This window comes from Bactrocera neohumeralis, unplaced genomic scaffold, assembly GCF_024586455.1.
Source record: "Bactrocera neohumeralis isolate Rockhampton unplaced genomic scaffold, APGP_CSIRO_Bneo_wtdbg2-racon-allhic-juicebox.fasta_v2 cluster11, whole genome shotgun sequence".
NCBI lineage: Eukaryota > Metazoa > Arthropoda > Insecta > Diptera > Tephritidae > Bactrocera > Bactrocera neohumeralis.
The window spans coordinates 22,068,603-22,078,427 of NW_026089624.1; the positions used below are offsets into that span (position 1 = coordinate 22,068,603).

At 34.4% G+C, this 9,825-nt stretch overlaps 1 protein-coding gene across 6 annotated transcripts in view; it reads left to right on the forward strand.

The window, feature by feature from the left end:
- Positions 1 to 9,825, forward strand: part of LOC126766105 (plasma membrane calcium-transporting ATPase 3) — a 211,527-nt gene that overhangs the window by 178,918 nt on the left and 22,784 nt on the right. The gene's annotated exons all lie outside the window — the stretch shown is intronic.

Sequence of the window (9,825 nt, forward strand, 5' to 3'; positions counted from 1 at the left end):
AAATGATTAGGATGACGACATATATATATATATACATATATGTATGTATGTATATCTATCTCGGTTAGTTTTAGGCGATACGTACAATTGTTATGTGAACAAAACTATTATAATCTGTAGTAACAGGTTGCAAGAGTATAAACAGTTCTGCTTCTCATTTTATGTATAAAAAATTCATTTCAATAAATACTCAAAATTTACATGTATGTAAATAATTTATTAAAATATATCATCATTTTGGATTAATTTTTACAATAAGCATTTTAAAATTGACTCCAAATGTTTAAAAAAGAACAATTTTACTTTTCCTGCCATGTTCCTAAAAATTTTCTCTTATTAACCCCTAAATATAGTCTCAACCATACTATCAGTATACTGGTCTTGATAACGATTTCCAAATTCCATTGTACCTTGATGGAAACGTTCTTATTGTGTAAAATGTGCATCTTTAGATGCATTCTACAATCGGAGATGGAGAAATTCGAAATCATGTCAGTTATTAGCTCGTTATAATTGTCACTCCAATGGTTTGTTTCTTGCAAATTCGTAAGTTATTTCCGTTTTAAATGATTAATACTTTGGTTACAACATTATTTGTGCGTTGTGGATTCCGCAAAAAACCAATAACTGAAGAAGAGCAAAACACTCAATTTTACTCAAAAAATATACTCATATTACGAGCAGTAGTAGATTGTATCGACTCTTTATGTTTCGTCCAGTTTCGGGATTTTACTCCACGTGCTCAAAAAATTTACCACCTTTTTGGATAATAACTGATTAAAATTGTTTGAAACTATAAATAAAGAAGTTTTTTTTATCCATTTTCTATTAACAAATATAGAAGTAGGTGTCATGAATTCAGATATTATTGGTTTGATATTCGAAACAGAATTTTTATCGGTTTTGGGTGTCACGGAAACCATTTTATCGGTTTTACTACCAGAAACAAAACAAGAGGATAGTCGCTCACAGATTTTAAATCTAAGTTATGAAATAAATTATTTTACAATTTCGAATTAATTTATCTTTACTTCTATAAGGGAAAACATAAGTATAAAACACGAAAAGTCTTAATTATAGAGTTTTTCGAAAAAAATCCGGATATTTAAAGATATTAGATTTACAAAACGTAATAAACGTAATTTAACACCCAAATGCGTCTTTATTCATTCGATAAATGTTATCTCTTAAAACCTTTCTTTAATTCGGAACTCATTAAAAATTTTAATAGGATTGCTTCCAAATGTATTCATTTGCAAGTTTTGTCACATTAGTAATCAGCTGATTCGAATATTGGTTTAGCGAATGTTCGAAAAGACGAAAATTCAAATAGATTCTGTGACACCATTGAAAATCAGAATTGGTTTGCAATTCTGTCTTGGATTCCACAACACTCCTGATTATTAAAAAGAACGCAATATAGTAAACTCACTCACTACACACTCACTGGTCATTTCTAACAGGTAGGCTTTAGTAAGATTGATTTTACATACAGGTAAATCATAATTTCTCATTTTCCATCTCATTTTAATAAATTCGACGTAAAGATGGAAAATCGTGTAATTGTCTCTTTTACAACCTATCGTGGGCATTTGGTACTGGTTAGTACAGGAAACAAAATTATGAAATACATTTATTATCTATAATTTGGAAACACATACTGTAGCGCTGAGCGCTTTCCTCTCTTTTGAGGCCATCAGCTATCGAAAACCGACATAATATGGACGCGAAAATGAAAAATAGTCCAATAGCTATAATAATAGCCAGAAATTACACGAAGGTAAATTAATCGGTTGCGGTAGTTGCGGCACGATATTATTTGGCGAAGATGTCACGAATAACCAATGCAGTATGAGATGGTGCATTATCGCACTTCTTTGTTCAATAAATTCAGACATAGTAAAAATCGAAACATTCACTTTTAGCGCCTTACAAAACGACGCGTATTTCAAATACTAATGGATATTTAGAAGTGAAATTTAGCATAGATGTCACTAAATGTACTACAAACTTACTTAAAAAAAATTTACCGATTCGAAAAACACGCGAAGTATAGAAAATCACTTTCTTATACCGGGGTAAAAGTTTTGCAGTCCGAACTACGGCATCATATTTTAAGTGCAACTCCTTTGCTTAGTTATAGGCAATTTCAATTGAGCCTTCGTGGCTAAGTAAATCAATTCTGGCGAAGAGATCATGCGAGTGTCACACTCAAGACCAAAAAGATGATTTTTGCACCAATATCAACTTCCTATTAAACCCGTGACTTTGTTTACTTTAACATCTTAGCGGGACTGTCGATTGAAAGCAGATAAGAAGTAAATACTATATGAAAAAAGATTATTTACAAAGCAGAAGTGAGAAAACTTGCATAGCCAAAACAAAAATACCGGAGTTAAATGAAACTGGACCATCAATAACAATGATTGCATAAATATCAATTTTAGTGAGATATTTGCCTCAATGAAATTAATTTGATGTAATTTTTTCTCCTAATGGAATCACATAAATCTAAATTTCAGTTACTACTTCGAAGAAATAGTATTAATCATTGTTAAATTTTGCTATTTTATAATTTCTTATCACATTAGTTGATTTACAAGGTGCGTTCCAAATTAAACAAGACTTAAAAAAACAAGTGGTTTTTTTGGCAAAATCAATTTATTTTATTCAAAATAGTCTCCTTCTGCTTCAATACAGCTTTTTGCACGGTCCCAAATCATGTCGAACGAGTGTTTTAGCTCGTTGGCCGGTATGGCCGCCATTATGCTGGTGCAAGCCTTTTGAATGGCCTCTGGGGCGATCGATGAGACGGATTCTGAGCAATTTTTGATCGTCAGTCAATTTGTGTGGAACAAACCGTGCACACACCTTTCGAAAGCCCAAATGTTCAGTCAAAATGCGATAAATCGATGTTTTGGAGATGTCCAATTCCATTTCCATGGATTTCAATGATGATTTCGGCGGATTTTTGATGAATTCACGCACAGTTTCGATGAATTTCCGGTGATCACGGATTTTGATTGGCCCACATGTCGATCGTCATTTTTGTCCACGTTCAAACCACTCGTGCACTCTTCTACGGAATAGGCAATCATCGCCATAAACTTGTTTCATCAATTGAAACGTTTTACCAATTTTAAAACAAAATTTATTGTTGACTCTTTGTTCGAAGCTCATTTTCGCACCGATAACACAAACATACTGACACTTAAAACGCAATAACTTCATTTCCAATCTATGAAATGTCATGAAATTCTCACTTGACGATCGATAAAGATAGCAGATTCTAACGCACCAGTCGACATATAGATGGCGCCACCAGGAGGAGCTAGATTCAAAAAGTTCGGTTTACTTTGGAACGTACCTTGTATTATTATATAAATAGGTGAATCAATCGGAATATCTTTCAGTTTTAAAATATTGCTTTTATTTTTAGAAATTATTCTGCACTAATATACATATGTATGTATATAATACAATACAAAATAATTCAAAAATAGTTTACTTCTCCGTGCATCTAATTAAAGAGACAATCTCCTGGATTTTTTCTCTATAAAATTTCATCCGAATCGACAACAATATCGCATTGAATTAAAATCATAGTCAGTGCGTTGAGCCTATCAAGACCCTTACACTTCGCGGTAGAATTTTTATTCTGTTCATGGTCGAGAGACACTAGCTGATATTGGAAGCTTGGCCAAAACGTCGACAGACGATATATGTATATGCGCACAGCCTGTATTATGCTTTCACCATCGGCGTGGGCATCTTATCTTCGAAGTTTGGTACCAACATGTCCAACTCTTCCAATTTACTTATTTCAGCAAATCCTAAAAGAAAAGAAGTTGAACGTTTGGTAGTAAAGATCCATTTTCAAGAAATCTTTATGCTAAATTCTGTACTAAATCTTCGATGCATGGAATGAATATTGATATTCAAAAGTAAGCTTCACTTGATGAAATTTCCGGATTAGCACCAGTTTTCTGTCGTGAAACAATTTTTGGAGCTCGAAGTTCAGTGTGGACATACTGCAATGCAGATCGAAAAACTTTTCCAAAAATTTAACTGTAGTTTCTCGCATTTGCTGAGGTGATAATATTCTCACTCTTTTGTGAGCTGACTTGAAGTAAAAACGACAAGGGAAGAGATAATCTATGAAATCACTTTTATGATTCGCAGCAAGAAGACCACGTCATTTCAGCGATTTCATGAAAAATGTGGTTATTTCAATAAATCTCGTTTCTTTTTTACTTTCGCATTACAGGATTACAGGGATAAACATTGAATTCGGCAAAGTCAGATTCAATCGATGACTTTCATAGTAAAGTAAAGTCAGTCTACACTCCTCTTCAACGATCTACCATGTCTGCGACTCCATCGAACCATTGCCCGACACATTGACATCGTTTCTGGTTGGTGAGATTTTAAGAACACTGATAATCGATTTGAACGAATCCAACGAAATCTTCTCCCAGCAGAGGAATATTCGTCGAAAAATCGAAGTAACGTAAAAATATTGAAAGCTGCTCAGTCCATGGTTTCATCGCCGAGGTGACAGAAGCAGTCAGAGTTATTGACTCTATCAGCTGTTTTACCAGTGACGATATGAGAACATGTTTATATTTTCAGACTCAAATATATAGCAATCTTTGCCCTATCGATTAATATGGTTTCTGAAAACTTTGTCAACAGATTCCATTCTGAAAAGCAAAAGGCGCAGAAATGTTTCAACTTTTCTTTTATACCAAAGGAATATGCCGCTATAATAATCACCTCCTAAAGTTATTTCCTGCTCTGTGCAAAAAAGGATCGTCTTGTCTTAATAATTGATGGAATTACAGCCTGGTTTTCGTCTTTTTCTTTAACAAGTCGAGCATTTAATTGGGATGAAATATCTCTGTGTTTCCCACTTAACACTTGAAGGAATGAAGTCACTTTCACAAAGTAATCTTTATGATAATCCCTATTTCTATGGTTTTCAAAAGATTCTATGGCTTTCTTCCAATCTTAGAAACCAACGCTGACCAGTTTTCCAGGATTATGTTACTTTTTCGAGGCCTTCATGAAAAAATAATCTGCATGGTTTGCAAAACTCCCGTCTCCACTTTTTGAAAAGCAAAGCAAGATAGTCACTTTCTCTTATCCACTTGGCTTGAAATTTTTTTATGAGTTTTCATTAGTAGCAGAAAATATAATACAGTTTAGGATGCAGAAATCTTGTGAATATATTTTTTGTTTTGTTATCGAGAAAATCGCTATCATTTGTACTTGGTCACTTCCTTCCGTGGAACGCTCTTCTATGAAAACATATTCTTGAAAACTACGATGAGAGTAATATGATTTCTTCAGTGTGTCAAGAAATGAGGAAACTTACAAATAATAATTTGGAAGCATATTTACTTATTGGATCTGCTTTTTAAACCTAACTTTAATAAAACTATTAAATTGTATTTTAAAAACTAAAAACAAACAAACAAGTACTTTACCAACAGAGCGTGTTTGATACGCAGGAATGAACTAAAAGCATTAGCCAATGGGTTTGGGTGATCTCAGTTTTAGAAATATATTTCATTCTGCTGTTTTTCTATTCTTTCTTTACCATAGAATATGAATCTTTAAGATATTTTCATAACACATGTACCGCCTTAGCGAGAACATATTGGTTGTTGTAGCATTTTCGATTGGAACACACAGCCATTATATCAATATTAGTTGCATAGGTCGTAATCCCCACAGTTGAATGCTGCATCCAATTCGTTTTGTTGTCTGAACGTTTGCCTTGCGGTCTTTCATTACGGATTTTCAATGAATAAGTTGAGTTCTCCACAACTGGATGGTTCAACGTAATGCTGCATGAGTATTCGGATCGAAGAACTATATTATACAATATTAGCTGCAAACTTTTTATTTGTGAACGGTATTCGTATTATAGATAACTGCAATTGAAAAGACCGAAGTTAGGAGCTTCTCGTGTTCATATTTCTTCCGTTAAATTTTATACAACATTATACAAATTTCATACTTTAATGTACCATTTTTTCTAATAAAAGAACTATGAATTGTATCATGTAAAAATCAGAAAAATGTACTTGGTTTGCACAAAAATATAACCTTGAGCCATATGTTTTCTCTATGCTACCTGTAAATCGATACTTTATAAAAATATTATGCCGCCGAAAAGCTAAAATTTGCGTTATAACAACATAGAAATTTTTCAATTCGATTTTTATTTTTTTTTATAAAACATAAAATTTTCAGATAACAGAGAAAAAAATATCGGCTAAAAATAAGACAAAGTATCTGTATTTACTACAAATACATTGAATGAAGTCCCCCAAGGCAACAAAAAAATTTGATGCCCATGAAAGCATTACGAACAGATTGTGGGATAACTTTATAAGCATTTGTATTGGAGTTGGCTTTCGAAAAAGAGCCTACAACACCTGTGTTTCTCTGATATATATTTCTGTATATTTCTTTTATATACATATATACGTATATATGTATTTATTTTTGTGCAAACATATGTTTAAGCTTGAAGAACTGTAAATGTATACATAGATATACATATAGGTATATGCGTCTAAGAGTGGTGGGTTAACTTAGGTCAATTGAAAATCCCCGACGCCCACATAGATGGTGCTAGAAGAATTATATTCTCATGATTTTTAGTTAGCTCTAAACTTCAAAAGAAAAAAAAAGAAATTTCCGCATGTTGATATTAACATATGTACGTTTTGAAGGAAAAAATACATTTGAAGCAAGCTTGGCTGACAAGTTTTGCGGACTACAACTACCTGGAAAATCAACCATCAAAGATTGGTATGCTAAGTTTGAACATTACAACGAAGACTTGGGCGCGAAAGCTATGTGAAAAGTGTGCGCAGGTTAAACGTATTAATTATAACACAAAAAATATATATCTCTAAACGTAACAGAAAACAATCATCGTAGAACAAGCAATTTATACAATTATATGCAAATAAACCCTAAACAAACAATATTTTAAGTATGTATGTATGTATATGTAAAACTATGTGCGAGTATGAAAATAACTATTGTGTTTAGTATAAATACTCTCGTAGCAGTATGATCGTTGTACAAGTCAGGCAAGGTATTATTGTTAATAAGGGAGCACATCTCAGTGCGGCTCAAAAAAATTGTAATTTTCTTTTACGTAAAAATTGTCACACCGAGCTCGCACGGTAATCGGATTGTGTGGAGATGTTCGAGCGTAATAAAAGCGATTTTTGCGGTCGATATCGCGCGACAATGGATAATTTTTCACTCCGAAGTCAAATCGACGGTCATGCAATGGACTGCATATCATGAACCGCTCTCCAAAGCGTGAAGCGGCAGTCGGCTGACAAGATTATGGCATCTCTGTATTTTAGGATCGCATGGAATAATTTTTTTATTGACTACTGCTTAAACAGAGGATCCATCAGCAGCGACTATTACAAGAAAGCGTTATTAGACGGTTGAAGAACGAAATCGCCAAAACGGTGGCATTTTGAAGAAAAGAAAGCGTTTTTAGTCTGAAAATTGCTAACAGAAATCCCATGATTTGGGTTTCAGAATTCCTTCCTCCTCGTATTCTCTAGACCTGGACTCCAGCAACTTTTTCCCACTGTTTTCAGATATAAAAATGAAGAATGAAGAATGAATAAGGTGATTGCCGAAACTGAAGCAAGGACAAGTCGTACTACAAAAATATTATCGAAAAGTTGATGAGTCATGAGTGAAGGTATCACATAGAAATTCCAAAACATGTGTTTTGCTTGGCTAATTCAGGGACTTTCTACTTGACCTGTTATACTTATAATGTTAAATACCAGATAGTGCTTTAGAAATTTGTATTCTTTTTATATATTATATTACATTATGCTGCTAATTGTTTTATTCTAGTTTAAGAACATGTTCCCTTTCGCTGCATAAAAATTTTATGGTTTACATATCATACTTCAGTGGGAATAACAGTTTGTTCTTGCTGTAAGAAATATTCCTGATGTGAAATCAGGGACCTACGTTTTGCCACCAATTACATGAGTTAAATTATAGTCATCCCACTTGTGACGATTGAAAAATTGTATCCGCCAATATATTTATTATATTATATATAATATACATAGTTTGTACTTACATTAGAAATCTTCATCTTTGTATTAATTGCATGAGTTAAAGGGTCATCCCGTATGAGAGTTTCTAAAGTCGATTTTTGTTTGCATAAGTCCAATCTAGAACATTTTATAGAATGGTCTCGTTGATATATTCGAGGTAAATGTTGTTGGAGAAAGTTATAAGGAGTGAAAGTAAGGTCTTTAGGGCGTCGCCCACACACCGTGATCAAACATGTTTTTCTCGAAGCTGCATTTTTAAACCAGCGTCCATGGTTCCCAAAACGATTTCCAAAAAACGTTCGATTGATTTAACAAAATGAAAAGAAATTAAAAATAGCAGTCGTTTAAGCTTATGGGCGTTTATTCAACGACTAACATTTATACGAATACAGAATGAAAGGAAAAACTTATACAGGGTTGTATTTTGGTAGTACACGATCTTTTCAAAATTGTAATACAGGGTTACCACTCAGGGGGTGTTCCCTATTCAAACGATATAATTTTTTAGTTTGATATTAATATTTTTATTGATTCCAATGACAAAAATGTATAAATAATCAAAAATTTAGAATCCCATTCACTTTGTAGCTCGTGCTGTACCTTTGCCTTGACTATGGCCCTCGGCAGTCAAAAGCAGATTTGCATGCTGCCCAGATGTGAGCTTATTGAAGTATTACCTGGCCCATTCACGTACAATCTCAACTCTTGGGCATCCGCACTGGTGTGTATTTTTTAGTCGCACGCTATGCTCTAAAATGGACCAGATGGAAAAGTCATCGGATTTGCGTCTGGTGAATTCAATGTCGACGAAATGAAGCGTGGAACGCGTTTTTAACCACTCTTGGTTAATTCTCGCTTTATCGTGACGGCAGATCCTTGTTGGAACGTCCATTCTTACGGCCAGAAGTGGTTTTACGCGATGCCACGGCTCGCACAACCACCGAAATATTTGCTGCGACCAGCAGGTCGCATTTACTTTGGCCACCAGGCTCGATGAAAACGGCGGAGGCGCCTCAGCGATGCGGCAGCCCCTTACCATCACTTGCGATGGGAAGTACTTCAGGGGAGAGCCATTCGTGGCTAAATTCTCGTACGATCGTTCGGTCGCTTGGTGTTTGAGAGTTTATGGTGCTCAATAGAGTGTCTCATCAGAAAAACACAATGTTCGGAAATTCGCCACATTCATTTAAGTGCAATATCCTTCGCTCTTTCAGTCTAACTTTTTGCTGCGGTGTAAGATTGTCCTTTTGGAACTTTGTAGAAACGACCTTTAGCTCATTTTTCTTGGTCGTTGCATTGAACTTTGCCGAAATTTTCAGCTCTTTTAGCCATTTTGATTGCCGCTTCGACATGGATTTCGTTCGATCGACCTTCACTTTTCGAATCATCTCGGGTGATGTTGCTGTTTTCTTATGACCACCTCCATGGCATTTTGCGATGCTGCCAGTATCATTGTAACGATTTATAGTGCGATACACCAAACATTTTGTTCACTTCGGGAATCATTTTGGCTGAGCGAACAATTGCTGCTTGTGATTTTCAGCCAAATATAAAGCAAATCACACTATTACGTTTAAATTCCATCACGTATAGCTTTTTCACACGACACAGACTGGAAATGTTTTTGTACGCGTAAACAATGCGGAATGATTTGATATTAGTTGTAAATTTAACAACAGCATGCCATTAATAGTATTGGTGG